Source organism: Macrobrachium nipponense, chromosome 4 (assembly GCF_015104395.2).
Source record: "Macrobrachium nipponense isolate FS-2020 chromosome 4, ASM1510439v2, whole genome shotgun sequence".
Lineage (NCBI taxonomy): Eukaryota > Metazoa > Arthropoda > Malacostraca > Decapoda > Palaemonidae > Macrobrachium > Macrobrachium nipponense.
The window spans coordinates 126,784,345-126,803,596 of NC_061100.1; the positions used below are offsets into that span (position 1 = coordinate 126,784,345).

The 19,252-nt window shown below is 38.4% G+C and overlaps 1 protein-coding gene and 1 long non-coding RNA gene across 2 annotated transcripts in view; one reads left to right on the plus strand and one right to left on the minus strand.

Annotated features, from left to right (window-relative positions):
• Positions 1 to 19,252, plus strand: part of LOC135211146 (uncharacterized) — a 152,399-nt gene that overhangs the window by 76,119 nt on the left and 57,028 nt on the right. The window lies entirely within an intron of this gene.
• Positions 1 to 19,252, minus strand: part of LOC135211144 (sodium-coupled monocarboxylate transporter 2-like) — a 121,838-nt gene that overhangs the window by 51,275 nt on the left and 51,311 nt on the right. Inside the window, exon 2 of the mRNA XM_064244303.1 lies at positions 13,877 to 13,939. The gene's annotated coding sequence lies outside the window, so the exon portion shown is untranslated. The remainder of the gene's footprint in view (positions 1 to 13,876; positions 13,940 to 19,252) is intronic.

Genomic DNA, 19,252 nt, shown 5'->3' on the forward strand with positions numbered 1-19,252 from the left:
GCGCCTCGTTTTTCTTTAAATTGCCCTCTTGGCATGAAATGTAAAAGCTCTATCGTCAGTGTTAGAGACATTCTCTATCTTGTCCTGTTTTCTTAGGAAAGTGTATTATCACGAAATCTGTTTTCCCAACCAGCAGACCTCGGTCGCAGTGTCAGTTGACATTACATACTGAGAAACATTACCGTGCATCATCAAAAGTGGCACGAGGATCATTCATAAGAGGAAAACACGAGTGAAGCATATGCCGTTCTGACTTCGAGACAAAGGTAAAGTAGTTCTGTGCCTGCCAGTGAGAGGTCTGGCGAAAAACAAGGAGCCGCCATAAGCAATACCCGAGCCGAAGAGTGTGACCAAGCCCCGAATATCAATGGAGAGCACGCGAAGCAAAGCCAGAAGAATCACGAGTCAACAAGTACTTGAGATTCTAGTTGAGAAACGCAAAGATGGTACAACTTGCTGGCTACATAGTGCAAGTGGGAAGGAGAATGAAAAGGACCACACGGAGGCTTCCCCTTAATTAGGATTCCACAGGTGAGGCTCCTCGGAATTCATTTGTTAGTGATGCGAATATATTAAGCTGCCTTTGTATAGTCATGGCAAACATAGGATTGGTCGAGTAGTTATTCAGCTGAGAATCCATTGCGTTTCCATTGCTCCCTCGTGTTTTCCATGTAAACAGGGACCAATGGTGGAGAATTTGAATGTACTGATAACAATATTCATATATGTATGTTTTTTTATTATTTATTATCGTAACCATGTTCTATTATTTGAGCAGTTCTGTCAGACTTCCAGTAGACGTGTCCGTTATTGCATGTAGTTGCGTTCTGTTGACCAGAGAGGTTCTTTACATAGGACGGTACCTAATTGCCTTTTATCGCAGACGCCGATCCTGATAAGTGACCCCCAGTGTGTTTACAACGAAGATTCATTTCGATGCGCTCTCATTTTCCTTGGTAGAATACTCTCTGCATTGTTCTTAAAGCTTTTTGGTGACATGTCATGGTGCCCGTTAGACCTAGTGATTCCCATAGGGGGTTTTAGTGACGTCAGTGCGCCTCATGCGGTGCCCTGTAGGCATTACTTAAGGTTCTCTGCAGCTTCCCTTCGGCCCCTAGCTGCAGCACCTTTCGTCCTTTTTACTGTACCTCCGTTCGTATTAGCTTTCCTCCATCTGCCTCCTCCCGCCCCCCACCCGTCTCGTAACAATTGTTTCATAGTGCAACTGCGAGGTTTTCCTCCTGTAACACCTTTCTACTCATATTTTTCCTTTCAGTACTGAATTGCCTCATAGGTCCCAGAGCTTAGCCTTTGGGTAAAATGCTATATTAATTTCTGTGAAGAATTGCGCAATTCGACGGTCCGACAGCAGTGTTGCCAATTGGTATGTGTTTACCCTCCAAACTGGGTGTAAGACTTACACAAAACCGGGGAAATAAGTGAACTTAGCGTATCTGTTTGTATTATACATACATATCAGAGCAATTTTATTATTATTGCATTACTATGACCACTAAAATTCATGGAAACAGTTTGTAAATGCATCGGCGTATGTGTGAAGCTCCACTAAATTGGCAACGATGTCTGCCGGTTTGATCAGTGTTACACAGTCTTCCATTTCGTAAATGGGAATATCAGCGTTCCTTCTGTTATGTGAATGATTTTTCGAGTCGTTTTTCAAGTCTGTGGCCACTCCTGTCTGAGTATAGCCTTGCCTTTCTTGGTCACTTCATAAAACGGATGTGTAGAGTTCGCTCATAGTTCAAGTTTCTCTGGATGTCTGAAATACCTCAGAACACATCTCGCTTTTTGTGCGTTGAAAGTGATGTATATCGTCGGCTAAAACTATTATATATATGTATATATATATATATATATATATATATATATATATGTATACATATATATGTATTATACATATATATGTGTGTGCCTGTGAATATATATATGTATATATATATATATATATATATAATGTGTGTGTGTGTGTGTGTGTGTGTGCCTGTGAATATATATAGATAGTGTGTGTGTAATATATATCTATATATATAGTTATATATATATATGTATATATATATATATTATATATATATAATATATATATATATAAATTAATATAATATAGTTATAATATATATATATATATATATATATATATATATATATAAATATATATTTATATATATATATATATATATATATATATATATATATATATATATAATATATATATATATACATTATATTATATATATGTATATATATTATATATATAATAATATATTATATTTATATACATATATATTATATAATCATTATATATACGTATATATATATATTATATATATATATATTATATATATAATATATAATATATAGTTATATAAATTAAAGAAAATCTAATTTTATCTTCAGAGTTTATGGGTGAACAGTTTTCTTTTACTTTTAATTCTGAAGTCGAAGATGGAAAAACAGAAGACGATAAAACCAGAAATTTGACAGAGAGCTTAGGTCTTTACCTTCAAACTGAATATGTAAAAAAAAAATCAACGTAAATATTTACAGTAATATATGCTTGATTGATCGTGGCTACCTTTAGCCGACCCTATCCCGTTTGACCTTTTCATGGTTTGTCCAGCTCCAGAAAATAATATATTGCAGTTTTAATATAATGTTACTACATTTTTTTTTTTTTAGGTTACCATCGCCTAGACAAATCATCGTGGGCATTGAAAATATGTGTTCACTTTATCTTTGTGGTCATGGAATTTTTAATTAGTAAATTCAATATTGCAGTGAATATGTAATTGAGCAAAAACACTTTCGGCTTAATTTCTAACGATGTTTATGTTACAACGTCGACAAGACTAGAACAATTACTGAGGAGTGAGCATGTCACTTTCCTAACTGAGGTTGTGGAGAATACTGTACCCTAAGGATACACATTCCCTCACGTACAGTATGGTGGAAGTCACGAGCTTGAGAGTTAATGTTACGTTAGTCTGGCATACCACCCACAACCTCCACATGGAAAAATCTGCCATCTGAATTCTCCTAATCATTTAACCTGCTTTTTTTTTTTTTTTTTTTAGCTGTACAACTCGTCTCTAAAGGAGAGCAATCCACCAACACACAACTTCCTTGCACTGGCAGAGGAAATACTTAAGGAGTCATATTGATCTTTCTCGGTTGTGTTTACCATTAAAAAAAAAAGACGCTGAGAAGAATTGAAAGATAATATTAGTCATCTTTTCCCCACGAAGCTGTTCTCAGAACGGCAGTCAATCTGACTCCATTGACCTTTCGGAGACTGATTTGCCTTTTAATTTTCTAAGGCAAACCTCCAGTAAATATTTAGCTTGAAGACCTCGGGGAAGTCAACACCTGAATGTAGATCGGGAGAGGCGGGACTCGACGATGTTGGAATGTGCGGAGGGAACGAGAATGAACGTTAATAACAGTGTAAGAAGAAGAATAACAGGTATCAGAAACGAAGGAGGGGTAGCCATATTCTATTCACGTTTATATATATATATATATATATATATATATATATATATATATATATGAATGACCGTGGTAAAATTGTTCTGTTTCAACATAATTCCATCTAATAAAAGGAGCCCAACAAAAACGCCAAAATTTAGACAGAAAGTTCTATGTTTCAAAGACTTCAGTCTGTGAAATATAGTACTTACTTTCTATATTTTGACGTTTTAATGGGCCCATTTTATTATACTATATATATATATATATATATATATATATATATATAATATATATATATATATATATATATGTTATCCTTCTTCCTTGTCATAGAGCAAGAGGGGAAATATTTCCATTCAAGTCTTTCTCAATTTGACACATACATAGCAGTATTATGAACATACGTATGAACACCAAAAAATCTCATTTTATGTGAAAGTGAGGGTTATGTGTACAGTGTAAATGTTGGATGCCAAATTCAGATAGACTAATTGAGACGGACCAATCCTTGTTCTAAAAAAAAGTGATGTCAGGCATATCAATTTGCGTACAATAGAGCTCCCAACCCCGGTTCGAATCTTGGCCTAAGGGGAAAATATGTCCTAATTTTATTCTTAAATTGGGATGAAAGGTTTTCAGTGCAAATGGTAACCTAAAGCATTAGGGAACTAAGAAGCCAAGAGTTCTCTGTTTGTTGGCTTACATATTTACAAAGATCATGCGAGTGTGACGAAAAGATTTCATAATTAGTGCTCTTAGGGTTTTGGAACGTTGGACGAGCAACAGTCTAGGAAATTAACGATACTTCATATCTCAGGCACGAGTTTCCATGTGAAGGAGTTAGAGTTGATGGTAAAGAAAGAAAGGGGCCTACCATTTGAAAGGGAGAAGGCCGTGGGAATTAGGAAAAAAGGGAGTTTAGTGGAGAGGGAAATGAAGAGCCACTACTGTGAAATCTGGGGGTTACTGGTTTCCACAGAGTAAAAGTGGGACGTGGTGGCATGGTAGTCCTCGCAAGGCTTAGAGAAGGGCCACAGTATGGTCTGATTAGAGCAGCCGCCTGAAATTGATAATATAACCGAAGCTCTCCAGAAGTGACAGCAGTATTCTAATGTATCCTGAAAAGGGCAATATGAAGAAATAGCAACTGTCATTTAGAAAGAAATTGTGACATTGGAATGACAGAGCTCATATTTTTCACGAGCGTATATTTGATTTATGAGGTCAGACTCCGTCGTGACAAAAGAAGAGCGTCAGCCTAGATTTAGTGTTTATGAAAGGGAAGAAGAAGACGGATGAAAGTCACATATAAATGAGCAAACATAAACAGAGACAAGTAAAAATGCTCCCAAGTTTCGTCGGCTCAATCGAGTTTTCTGTACATCGTACAATCGAGGCCACCGAAAATAGATCTACCTTTCGGTGGCCTCGGTATAATGCTGTATGAACGGCGGCCCGTGAAACATTCAGCCTGTCGTATAGCGTTGCCAGCGCACGATTATGGTTAAATTGAACCATAAATGAAATAAAACTATTAAGGCTAGAGGGCTGCAATTTAGTATGTTTGATGATTGGATGGTGGATGATCAACATACCAACTTGCAGCCCTCTAGCCTCAGTAGTTTTGAAGATCTGGGGGCGGACGGACAGACAAAGCCAACTCAATAGTTTGCTTTGTCAGAAAACTAAGAATAGAATTATGAGGCGTTTTCCTGCCGTTTATACATGACATTATCTTCAGGTACTTATGATTGCATTGCATAACCTCCCTCCCGGAGGCTGCTGCAAAGAGATTCCTCTTGATGGACAGACGTTTTATCACAATAAAAGCGAATGACACCGCCGGCGGCAATCAGAGCCCTTTCTTGGAACTGCTCGCTGTCGACGGCAGTTCGAGGGCTGGGCGCTGCTTTCTGAACACCCGAAGTTCTCTTTCGAAATCTTCAGGGTGTGATGAAAGCACGATCGATGCTCCTTAGATTAAATAAATTTCATCTTGATTCTGGAGTAATTTAAACGTCGTAAGTAATACAACACACACACACATAACTATATATATATATATATATATATATATATATACATATATATACATACATTATAATTATAACAACTGGTCATTTCCTCGTTGGACGAGTGGTTTTCGCGCTCGGCTACCAATCCGGTGGTCCTAAGTTCGATTCTCGGCTCGGCCAACGCGGGATAAGAGGTAAATTATTTCCGGCGATATAAATTAATTTCTCGATATAATGTAGTTCGGATCCCACAATAAGCTGTAGGTCCCGTTGGTAGGTGACCAATTTAGTTTCCTAGCCACGTAAAAATATCTAATCGTTCGGGCCAGCCCTTAAGGAGAGCTGTTAATCAGACTCAGTGGCTCTAGTAAAACTTAAGGTGTATACTTAACTTATAACACTGGTCCGCTGGTATGGTCGTTAGTGTCGTGGCATGCCGCCCCGATATCGTGGGGTCACGGGTTCGCGTCCTCTCCCAAGGCGATGAAAAATCACTAGTTCTGTATCATGATCAGCTGCGGTGGGAGGTTGAAACCGACATCCTTTGGAAGCTTGAATTTCAAGTCAATGGCGCCTTTGGTGTGCTTGTTCCATATGAATAGGTATCATTTACCGAAAAAATAATGTAATAACAATGATAATATATATGTAATATATATAGATATTTACATAGATGAAGATTTTTTTATTTAACATTAGAATGATTATCCGCAAAATATTAGCATTTAAATTAGATTATGTCTTTAGTAGTTCCAAGTGGTTAACAAAACTTCAACAAGGTAGTACTTTGTTATTGTTAACCTGCGTGAATTGAGGGCGTTCGTGAATTTCCGTAATTTCAAAGCGGGAGTGCCTCGTTGTTTCTCACAATTTTTCACAGTCCATCGGCCCCCGTAGCAGTTCATGCCTTGTTGCACAAAAAAAAAAAAAAAAAAAAAAAAAAAAAAAAAAAAAAACTTTATTCCTAATTTTTCACTTGGTCCTGACCTCGGAGGAGAATTGTCTTGGTCGTAGATCTGTCAGTTCTTCTGCCCTGACTAAAACCTTAGCTATGGACGAGACGTAACACTACAACTGAAGCAAGCGCGCCAGTGATGTTTTATGTCATCTATTAATCATGCAAACAAGAAGGACATAGTGTGTGTGTGTGTGTTTGGGGGCTTCCCAGGATAGATCCCCTGGGATCTGTAGGACCTCCTGGGACAGGCGACACTCCCGACGGAGATAACAGTGCCAACCCCACGTCAGGCACGCTGGGTATCGCCCTCTTAAGGGATGCTAATAGAACTTGAAAAGAACAAATGGGACCAAACTGACGCCAATGGAGATTTGTTGCCGCACCAACTGTTTCGGTCTTGTTATTTTATTTTTTTTTATTTTTCACTCCTCCTCCTTCTTGGAATAACGGCGTACAGAGAATTTTCGGAGACGTTGCAATAGGCCCTCTTGGTGTCTCTTTTTTTTAAATATTGCTGAGACTACTGGCGCAGCATCTGACAGCACAAGCTGCAAAAATACTAGTTGATGAAATTTCTTTCGGTTCTCATTGCTGCATCATGATAGTCAGTACGATCTTGGTGTAACAGTTCGAAAGATATTTCTGTCTCTTATCGTGTACATAGAGGAATTGAAAGTAGCCCCAGATTCCCCCTAGAAATGCACGTTGAATCCGTCGGCTACATTCTTACATAAACTGGCCCACGACACTGTGAAATGTGCATTCATGCATCTAAAGAGCCCCTATGTACATTTATATCATCATTATGCATGCGTATGTATGCGAAATCGTTCAATATGTGTTGGTAATGCAGTGGCAATAATAAGCAGGAAAATGGTTCTTTTCTAAAAGCGACGATGGAAGAACCAGTTTCTTATCGTCGTGCAGTAGACACAAAATGTTGCTCGACAATAGACATTACTAACCACATTTTGAGCGTGTTCACATATACTACGTGCATGCATAATGATATGCATACACATACGATGCGTTTCGAACCAAGTAGCCAACATCATTGGCAATAGAAGCCGTGTATAACCGTTGCTCTTTTGTGACATCACATCGTCGATGGGGATTGACCCAAAATCTGCACTAATACAGTACACAAAACGTAGACTCCTCGGCAGACTTTTGATGGCGGGACACCAGAAGGCAGTAGGAAGCGCGCTTGCTTGAGGGCGATGGCGTAGGACAATAAGAGTATAACACACCCGGCTGCGACGAGAGAGACCGTCTATTAAATCTGAATCCATCGAGAGAGGAAGTGACCCATAAATAATCCTGCTCGTTTGAGACTGACAGCAGCAGTCACAAACTGTTCCCGAAGGATGTAAAGGAGGAACCAGCGGAACGACCGTGTTCGTTGTTCGGCCTTATTGCTTGTTGCTGTTGCGGACCTTAAATATCACGCGCTGTAGCACGATTGAAAAGGAATTCCTCAAGATATAGACCGTAAGACAGACAAACAAGGTCATAAAGCAGATTAGTGCCTTCATTGCACCTTGTGCGGTGCACTGTAGGCGTTAATGAACGTTCGTTTGCAGCCCGCCTTCGGTCCCTAGCTGCAAACCCTTTTCGTTTCTTATACTGTACCTCCTTTCATATTCTCTTTATTCCATCTTACTTTCCATCCTCTCCTAACAATTGAGTCAGAGTGCAACTGCGAGGTTTTCCTCCTGTTACACCTTTCAAATCTTTTGTTGTCAATTTCCGTTTCAACGGAGAATCACCTCACAGGTTCAGTGCTTGGGCTTTGGCCTATACATTATATATTCAAATTTTCTTGAAGCAATAACGGAATAACAAACTCCCAATATAGCCTTAATATTGAGTAAGTGGAATTGTTTAGCTTTTTGTTACTTCTGTTAACATTATTGATATGCTACCAATAAATATTAAAACATGCATAACATGAACCAAGCTTGGAAGACAGAGATGATGATGATGTGTGGTGTAACATATACAGATATTCTGGACACGAAAGGTGCGCTTTTGAGACTTCCTGAATTTTGGAGACAGGGGCGATGTCTGGATCAGTTTTGAAGTGCATTTAGTCTAAGATTGTGTGGGCAAAGTTTTAGAAGGAAGGAATTTATATGAAGAAAGCACGTGATCCCGTACAAAATGGGACGGAATATCATCATATCTGGAAGACCAATATGTATCGTTGTGATGTTGCTGTGCAGAGCCTGCCATGAACGTCTATATTTTATGTAGTCCATAAAAATGACACAATTGCTCTTAATATTGCTTCAAAAAGCCCGGTGGCTTTTGACAAGGTAATTTTTTCAGTCGATTTGAGCAATTTATTAAATGAAAATGATACTGATAAAGCCAATTCCCGCGTAGTTTAAGAGAGGGAGAAAGATGATGTAAATGGATTATGAGTGAGATACAGTATAGATAATTAAATATAAGTTGGTAGTAACATAATTAGCACTGAATTGTAATGAGTAAGATACAGTATAGAAAATTAAATATAGGTTGGTAGTAACATAATTAGCACTGAATTCTAATGATTAAAATACGGGCGTGTTCATTCCGGCAAAAATAACGGTAATGTGAGAATAGGTCTAGTTTGCTGGTCCCGTCCCACAAATCTGACTTCACTAGAGTATCTTCAAGTGCGTACATGAACTACTTACGGAGAGTTCATTACTTGAGGCTAACGTTGTTACACAGACAAGATACATAGATACACATTGCCTTTGATTCAGTAGAGTTTATCAACAGCTCGTTGCTCATCGTAGCGGGGTAGTGCCGTCAGTGCACCTCACGGGGTGCACTGTAGGCATTACTAAAGGTCCTTTGCAGCGTCCTTTCGGCCCCTAGCTGCAATATCTTTCATTCCTTTTACTGTACCTCCGTTGGTATTCTCTTTCTTCCTTCTTATTCTCCTGTTACACCTTTCAAACCGACCTACTCTCAATTTCCATTCCAGCGCTGAATGACCTCATAGTGCTTGGCCTTTGGCCTAAATAATATTCTATTTCCAGTACCATTACTGACTAATAATCCACTACTTTAAGGTTATTAACCTCTGTCTCGGTATAAAGGACATACGACGAACGCCCGCGGCTGGAAGGGGGTTTCTATGTACGTTTGGCTGGGGTGTCATTAAGAAGTACACAGGAAATGGGGGGGAGGGGGAGTGGGGCTGGAGGGGTGAAGGAGGACATGGCTTCCAGTATAATAAGTATGGGAGAATGTCTCAAGGACGGTTAATTATATAATTATACATTTCGTTTCTTGGTGGAATCACTTTTCTTTCATTTCCGAATTTTCTTTTTGGGTAGGCGTCTTGTATAGTGGTAGACGCATCGGGTATATACTCGTATGTATGTGATATACGTATATACGATATATATATATATATATATATATATATATATATATATATATATATATATATATATTTGTTGTATGCGTGTAAACGCAGACACTTGAAGAATCGACAGTGACAAGGTATAAACGCACGGTTTCACAGTGACAAAAGAAAAAGAAGCGCAGAGTGCGTCCTTCACGTCTAATAAAACGAAAGCCAAACAACAACAAAATAATACTTGAAGTATTCCACTCCTAATAATGTTACCGAAGAGCCAAGAGGAAAAATGTGACTGCAGACAAGAATTGGCCCTTGAGAGGATGGGTGATGAAGACTAGTGGGGTTTATGCAACTCATCTTCTTGTGATTTGCTTACATAAGAAAGCACAAATATAAAGACATTCCGTTTTGTTTGTTCCTTTCGTATTTCGTCAATAGGCCGTCATGCTCTCTCTCTCTCTCTCTCTCTCTCGTCTCTCTCTCTCTCTCTCTCTCTCTCTCTCTCTCCTCTCTTGCAAAAAACAGAAATGTACAGCTTTATTGACGATTAGAATAGATCTATAGACTCGGTAAGCTCGAGCTATGATGTCAGAGCACTACAATATTATATATAATATATAAGAAGTTAAAAGGGCTTTGTGGCTATTACAATTTCTATTTATATATATATATATATCTATATATATATATATATAATATATATATATATATATATATATCATATATATAATATAACTATATATATAATATATATATATATATATATAATTATATATATTTATAATATATATATGTGTGTGTTGTGTGTGGTGTGTGTTGTGTATGTATGTATATATAACATGAAGTCCATGCAATCGGAAACTGCTTATCTTTGATCGCAGATTCATAAAAATTTTCGATAATTCAGTGAGTTCCATCTCTTTATTCTCATGGTGTCAATATAAATACAGCTACTATTTGGAGAGCAAGATATATCGTCGAATCGGATAGGAATCGGCACAAAATGGCCGAAGCCCTCAGATTTAACTCTGAGTAGCTATCATTATTTTTTGTTGTGCCAAAGGCTGTGATTACTTGGCGCTTCCCGCAGCCGCCCAGGAGCAACTTCGCCCCAAAATTGTATGACATTATTGTTGTTCGACCGTGAAGCGTATAATCTTGGAATAATTATTGGGTGATGAACCCGTCTCTCCTTCACATAACATTATCGCTTGAAGAGTGACTTCACGAGCTGCCGAAATTTGATATAAATGTTGTTGATTTTTTTATGGGAGACTTTGATGATGATATGAATAAAATGTGTTGTCGCCTCACTATATTTTGTGAGTTTTTAGGAGCACTTAGTCTTATTAGAAAGGTTACGCGTAAAGCGATACGTTGATATGTTTACGGGATTTGAACTACTACTACTACTACTACTACTACTACTACTTCTAACAATAATAATAATGATACTAATAATAGTACGTATACTTAACGTTTCAGTCGCACTCCCGTCTTCCCTAATCAAAATAAGGACGGGTTAGAATAAAAAAAAATTAAATTGCCGATCAAGTAAGTCTCTCTCTCTCTCTCTCTCTCTCTCTCTCTCTCTCTCTCTCTCTTAATGCTAGTCACAAAGAAATAGTTGCCACGAGCACCCGAAGTGAACTTACCTCCGTAAGCGGATAATTTCCATGGAAATAGACCATCCGGTCCCCCCCGCCCCCATCCCCGATGGCTCCTCGATCCCCATTGAGAGCCATTGCCACTAGCATCAGAGTCCTTGGGTCTGTAAGATCCCTGAACCCTCCTCTTTATTCCGGGGGTTGGCACCAATGTGGGTTAGATTTATTCCACCTCCTTGGTTGGAACCAGCGTGACAGGATTGCCATCTTGGTAGGAGGCGCTGAACCCGACACGGAACCGAAAAGATGGAAAATGATATCGTCAAAATCTGATTAGAATTTTAGTTTCCCGCCTGCTGATATCAGGTTTCAACCGCTCCTCCGCTGGAGACCTTGGGGAGATGAAGCGACCTTGATATGGCCACAGCAGATTATGCAGGCAGGCGAGGCCGGTTTCAGAGTGAAGGCTTTTGTTCGACCTTGAACTCCTGGTGCCGGCCATTCCTTCTGCTAGGCTCCTGATGTAATGTGTAATATCATCGTACACAAATCCGAGAGTAGACTGAATTGTGTGTGTTTGTGCGTGAGTAGGTGTGCACATAAATACGCACACACACACACCTATATATCTAATAAAAGGCGCCCATAAAAACGCCAAAATATAGAAAGTAGGTACTATATTTCACAGACTGCTGTCTCTCTCTTCATTACCTGTACCTGAAGAGAAAGAGACAGCAGTCTCTGAAATATAGTACTTTCTATATTTTGGCGTTTTTATGGGCTTCTTTTATTAAATGGAATGCTGTTGTAACTGAACATTTTTACCAGTCATATGTATATATATATATATATATATATATATATATATATATATATATATGTGTGTGTGTGTGTGTGTAAGTGTGTGTGTGTGTGTGCGTGCGTGTGTGTGTGCGTGTGTGTGTGTATCAAATTAAACGAACGGTAGTATTTGTGAGGATCATACCGGACCGACGTATTGAAAAGCAGACGATATACACGTGTGTGAGAAACGCGAATTGCAGGAAAAATGCAAGATTGTATCACTGCTAAAAATGGATATGAAGAGCCCCAAGCTACCTCGCAGCATCAGCTGTACAGTAACTGATGGCTTCCAGAACCACTTTTTATCCATTGCCTTGTTAACTTTTTTATTGATTTTTTTTTATGCTGTTTAGCCGAAAGCGTATGCACGGTACAACACACCTGGCCAAACTGGTTCCCAATGAGGCGACCGATAACACCTAAGGCCCCGTCATGATGGGGAATGTGTTGATAAGAGGTCCATTTGCATGACGCGTCTTCTGTATTTGTAAATTGAAGAAAGGAATTCATTTTACCGAGTGTGTGCATTACTGAAGGGTCTCTGCAGCTTCCTTTCGGCCCCTAGCTGCAACCCCCTTTCATTCCTTTGACTGTACCTCCATTCATATTCTCTTTCTTTCATCTGACTCCACCCTCTCTTAACAATTGTTTCCTCCTGTTCCACCTTTCAAACCTCCTTGCTGTCAATTTCCCTTTCAGCGCTGAATGACGCTATAGGTCCCAGCGCTTGGCTTTTTAGGCTAAATTCCATTTTCTATTCATTTGTCTGAGAGGTGCGTTGCCGATGGGACTGGGCATGGGAATGGGCGGTGCCCGTGAAACGGGAGAGGTGGGGCAGGGGGGAAACGGAGATTATTTCTGAGCCCGGTGCCCACACGCGTTACAGGTAAATGAGATCATGCCCTTTTCTCGCCCGAGAAAGAAAGAAGGAAGAGGGAGTCATGGATAAATGGACAAGCAATGAACATTCGATAATTATAATAATAAAAGAAGCAATCGGCAGCGACGCAATTTGAGAAGATAAACAATTATGTGTGATTAAAGAAGAAAAAATTTAAATGATAAACAATTATATATGAATTAAGGAGAAGAAATTAGAAGGAAAAATCATAATGGTATCAGTGAACATTGATGAAAACGGAGAAGACAAAAATACAATAACCGCAGCTGTAAAAACGAAAAAGATTTATGATCCCGTCCTTCTTTCTCATGCCTAACAATAGGCCTTCTATCTCTCTCTCTCTCTCAATACATGTATATATATATATATATATATATATATATATATATATATATATATATATATATATGTGTGTGTGTGTGTGTGTGTGTGCGTGTGTGTGTGTGTGTGTGTGTGTGTGTGTGTGTGTGTGTGTGTGTGTGTACACAGTCGTCTCAGAAAGTCCACTAATTCTTTCAGCTTTCTGGTGGCATATTTGTAATACATTTGCTTTGAGCGAATGATTGATATAACAGAATTACATGTATTTTATATTGTATATATATATATATATATATATATATATATATATATATATATATGCCACCAGAAAGCTGAAAGAATTGGTTGACATTCTTACACGACTTATCGAAGGCTTACCTTGTTCAACCTTTGATCTCGCAAGGACCTCGATCCCACCTTCCCAGGGCGTCGCGTCAGTCCCTGAAAGAGAAACGAAAAGAAAACTTAGAGTTTTTAAAACACTGTAGCGCGATTTTATTTTAACACTAAGTCTGAATCCATTGAGAAACACATCATGTGGATTACGCCAGCCTTTTCTGACATCCCACTTGTAAACTGAGGAATGTCAACAAGCAGTTATATTGGTTCCAATGTGGATCTCTCTCTCTCTCTCTCTCTCTCTCTCTCTCTCTCTCTCTCTCTCTCTCTCTCTCTCTCTCTCTCTCTCTCTCTCTCTCTCTCTCATTTCTTTTCGAAATTCTCCACAAATATTCATTTGTTCACTGAAGAAGTCCGAGAAGTCATTGGACGACTAACTACTTAGTACTTAGGATTTACGCCTTTGTTGACTAAATACTGTCTATAAAACATTTAATTGCTTTCCCATTTCCCTTTTTTTTTTTTCTTTCCTTTCCTTTCTTTAGTATTGACAACTTTATCAAAAGCATTAAATCTGGATGGGGCTATCGTAATTCCCGAAGTGCATTGTAAAGTAAATGTATAATGCAAGAAGACTAACAAATAATAGTAAATGTTGCTGATGAGGGACGAATGGGACTAGTACACGAGTAGATAGAAGTACCGAGTCATGCAAAATTTAGACTTTGTAATCATTAAGTGTTACTAAAGCAGGTTTTCTGTATGGAAGTGAAGTTGCACTGCCGCATGAACTTGAAAACCAAAGCCAGAGGCTGATGACATGCTTAACCTACAGAACTGCTGAACAGGAATAATAGAGATTGTGAGAAATACATTCTCAAAGAAATATTGTCACAGATTAAGAGACCAACCAGATTGCGTTAAGATGGCCTGATCATGTAAACAGAATGTCACAGATTTCACAATCAAGAAGCTCTTGAGGCAAGGAGGGAGGGAGAGTTCTGGATTCATGGACAGGAAACATTTTCGACCTAGTCTTGATACTCAGATGGTCCTAGTCTGCAAGCAGAGCAGAAGGGAATGTTATGATTCAAGTAAGAAGGATCAACTCTGCTGATGAGACTTCAGTGTACCCTTGCAAAAAGGAAAATTCTTTTGACTCGAACTTCACCCTTGACTTTTAAATGGGATCACGTAAATATGCGTCCTCCGCATATGGAAGAACTGACTGCATCGGAACAAGGACACTTTGTGTAGTAACAAGAACTGATGAGATCGGCTTCAAACAAAAGTAACGGCTGCTGTGATGCTTTTGCTAAAGTGGCTTTTCCAAGTATTGATATTGAGCGAGGAATGCATCCTGGGAAAAGGGGTTCACATCCGCCGGTGATTTCAAGATGCAATCGTGCAATATATAAACGGAGGAATTCGTCCTCCCATCAACATCTGCGCGGCTCCCTCTGATGACTCAACAGGCTGCTAACAGCATCACGCTACCACCAGTTACTAGCACTCTCAGTCACTCACCATATTCCCCCATCCATTTACTTTTCAAGTCAGTGATCATCTGATCTACTCCCGTGTTTTGAAACTGATCTGTGGGCGATTTCCTGGCAATTCTAACGCTTCGGAGCATACGTGCGGTACATTAACTTTTACTTTTAATTGTTACGATAGTACTAACGAACACGACTCCTGCAAAGAACACATTTCCCACACGATTTAGCGTGGCAGAATGAGGTCGGCTCGATGTGCTTGGAGACTTCCATTGGCTCTTTTGCAAAATCCTGATGCGATCATAACTTCAAACTTTGCCTCCTCACTCTGCAAGGAGCGGAACTTCTGGGAGATGCGAATTAGCATACGGACACTTTTACTCATTCTGATCGCTAGGAACCGGCATTCTGGCTTTATGATAAATCTCTCTCTCTCTCTCTCTCTCTCTCTCTCTCTCTCTCTCTCATGAGTAAAGTATATAAGTATAAATATAAGATATGATATACATATATATATATACATGCAATATAAAATTTATACACACACACACACATATATATGCATATATATATATGTGTATATGTGTGTGCTACTAAAAGGACCTCATTCAATCTAGATACCATCTAGTTTGAAGGAAGTCCTTTTAGTAATTGTAGCAATGCGCAGAGCACTTGTGTATGTGATAAGTTAATATATATGGTATTTAATATATGTATATATATATATTTGTGTGTGTGTGTGTGTGTGTGTTGTGGTTGTGTGTGTGATTGTGGTTGTTGTTGTATGTTGAAATTTAATTAATATATATATATATTTATATATAGATATATATATATAATATCTATATTACTATCAATTTTAATATACATACATCATCTTTATATATATATATATATTATATATATATATATGTGTGTTTTGTGTGTAGTGTGTGTGTGTGTGTGTGTGTGTGTGTGTGTGTGTGTGTGTGTGCGATGTAAAGAGAAGAGACGAATTCTAATTAGTGAAAGGGGTTTATAACCCTGAAGACTTTGAGAACAGGAAGTGAGAAGCAAGCATAATGTTTGATGGTGTTTCAGTGACGTTAGAATGATTCTACAGGAAGGTGAGAGCAAGATGAAGAAGAAAAGCACCATTAATGGGCACGACGCCTCATTTCGTTCCTTCTTTGCGTGAGTTTTTTTTTTTTTTTTACCAATAGTAATAATATCTGATAATCTAATTTATATTTCGCGTATCATTGCCATCAGTTGAGTTGGTTGCTATCCTGTAATTAATTACAGTCTAACACCTGCGTAAACACCTGTTCGGTGGACGCTGCTAAGTCTACAACCTTACCTAAGCATGGATGCCTTGCTTTATAATTATCTAGTACAACACTCTAGATACACATGTATAGATATACGTATCTATATATATATATATATATATATATATATATATATACCCATATGCATATATATAGTTATCAAGTACAACACTATACACACACATATATATAGATATATATACATATATATATATATATATATATATATATATATATATATATATATATATATGTGTGTGTGTGTGTGTGTGTGTGTGCATATATATATATATACTATATATATATATATATATATATATTAATATTATATATGTATATATATATATATATATATGATGTATATATATTATCTTATTTATATAATATTGTGTGGTGGTCTGTATACGTGTGTGTCCGTTTCCCTTATTGATAAAGATGTAGGTTGATGATACTATCTATCAAGTTTTACCATTATTCCAAAGGGGAATCGGAGACCGCATATCTATATGCCAAGGCTGGGGAGTCCAAGCCCCAATCCACCCCCTCCCCTTCCATGGAAGGCCCCTACTTCCAACGGTTACAACTTATTGCCAGTATCGAGTTCCACCTTCAGTCAAGTGTGCGTTCAAGTCTGTGTGTAATGTTTTCCGTAATCTCGCCAACAATCAGAAACTCAAAGACAAACTTACCGAACCAAAAGCATAACCTCTTTGGCGGTTGTGAAAATGATTTTCATTGCCATGTTTAAACAAGTAAAAAATGCGCCGAAGTTTCTTTGGAGCAATCGAGTTTTCTGTAGTGTATAATGCTGTATGAGTCCGCGCCCGTGAAACTTTCAGCCACGACCCGGCAATGGCCTGTTCAATATTGTTGTCAGACGCACGATTATGGGTAACTTTAACCTTTAATAAAAAACAAAACTACCGAGGCTAGAGGGCAGCAATTTGGTATGTTTGATGACTGGAGGGTGGATGATTAACATACCAATTTGCAGCCCTCTAGCCTCAGTAGTGTCTAAGATCTGAGGGCGGACAGAAAAAGTGCGGACAGATAGACAAAGCCGGCATAATAGTTTTTTTTACATAAAACTGAAAAGCAAATGTAAGTTACACTTTTGAATGCACGTGTCGAAGGAAACTACTCAGGATGAAAGGACACGAACGAACTTTCTCTTTATAGAAAGAGGCTCAAAAGAGATCCCTTGGCGTGGACGTTTAGGATTACATCAGGCAGTCATCGATCAACCTGATTTGATGCGCGTTGGCCGGAGGACACTTCAAAATGAGACAGCCATCAACAAAATTGATTCATTAAACTAAATTGCTGAGAATATCTGACGACATCTCGGGAAATATTTTACTGGGAATTTATCAATAACGAAGTGTTCTTTTCGCATCATATTTAGCCAAGTTTCAAGGAAGGTAGAAGCATTTTACCAGATGTTTGAAAACATACACGAAGAAGCAAGTCGTTCGTACTTTTAAGAAGGATTTCACGAAAGTTGACAATTCATTCAGAAATCTGGCGAAGACGAACGAATGTAGATGCCAAGGATCCCGTAGTCTTGACCCCGGCACCATTACAAAGAAAAACAAAATTTGTCGGTGAGGAAATGTTAGGCGCCAGTAAGTCATGTGGCGTCCAAATGAGCTCTTGATAAGCTGTTCATTACGAAGAAAGGCCAAGTGGAAAGAGACACAGAAACCCTCAAAGATGAGAAGTTGCGACATTTTAAAGTGGGTAAAAGCTAGCAGATAATGTTTTTTTTTGTTTCACGACTAAATACGATATTCTTATATCAATAAGAGTAACGTGTTGCAACACTCAATATTTTTCTTATCCAAAAGCCTTAGTTATTATATGCTTTAGGGCCACATTATGACCTGTTACCGCAACTTGTTGCTTGAAATGGGCGCTTAAGGTTTGTGGCGTCATTTTCATATGCTTTGTGGTGTCTTTACAAACTAGGGCGGTTAATCCTTTATCCGGACATAAGACTACATGAGTTAATACTGTACGTTTCTCTGTAGGTCACTGAAACCTTCAGGGTTTGCTTAAAAAGAAATTACTTATTCTCAGAAGGAAACAGAAGTGCAGTCAGGAAGAGAGAATAATATGGCCTATGATTTAGTGTGACGAGTTACCGTCCCCTTCCGGGGTAATCAATATTTCTAGACTGAGCCATTGGACTTACACGGTCTCACGATGAAAAGGCTGGAATTTGAAGGCCCAAAAGCACGATGAAATAGATCAAAAAACATTATTTTCTGTATTAATACAGAACAAGCTTTGTCACCTCTTCTACCTTGTTCTGATACAAAATCGGCTGCAATGGAATCATTGTAAAAAGAAAGTTGATATTTACTGAATGAAACTTAGCTTTGAGCAATGGATGAGGATTGCAAAACCAAGAGAAATAAAATCACGTGTTGTTGACGTAGATTAGAAGTAGGTGTTAAGAGTAGGTAATGGAGTTAATTGTCCATCTAGTATTACTGCTCATGGTCTGTTTGTAACATTGTCGTCTAAATGGGTGCTAATGTCCCTCTTCCAAACCCACAGCCATCTAACGGAGGATTATGGCGCTCACGCCTGGCGAGATCTATGGA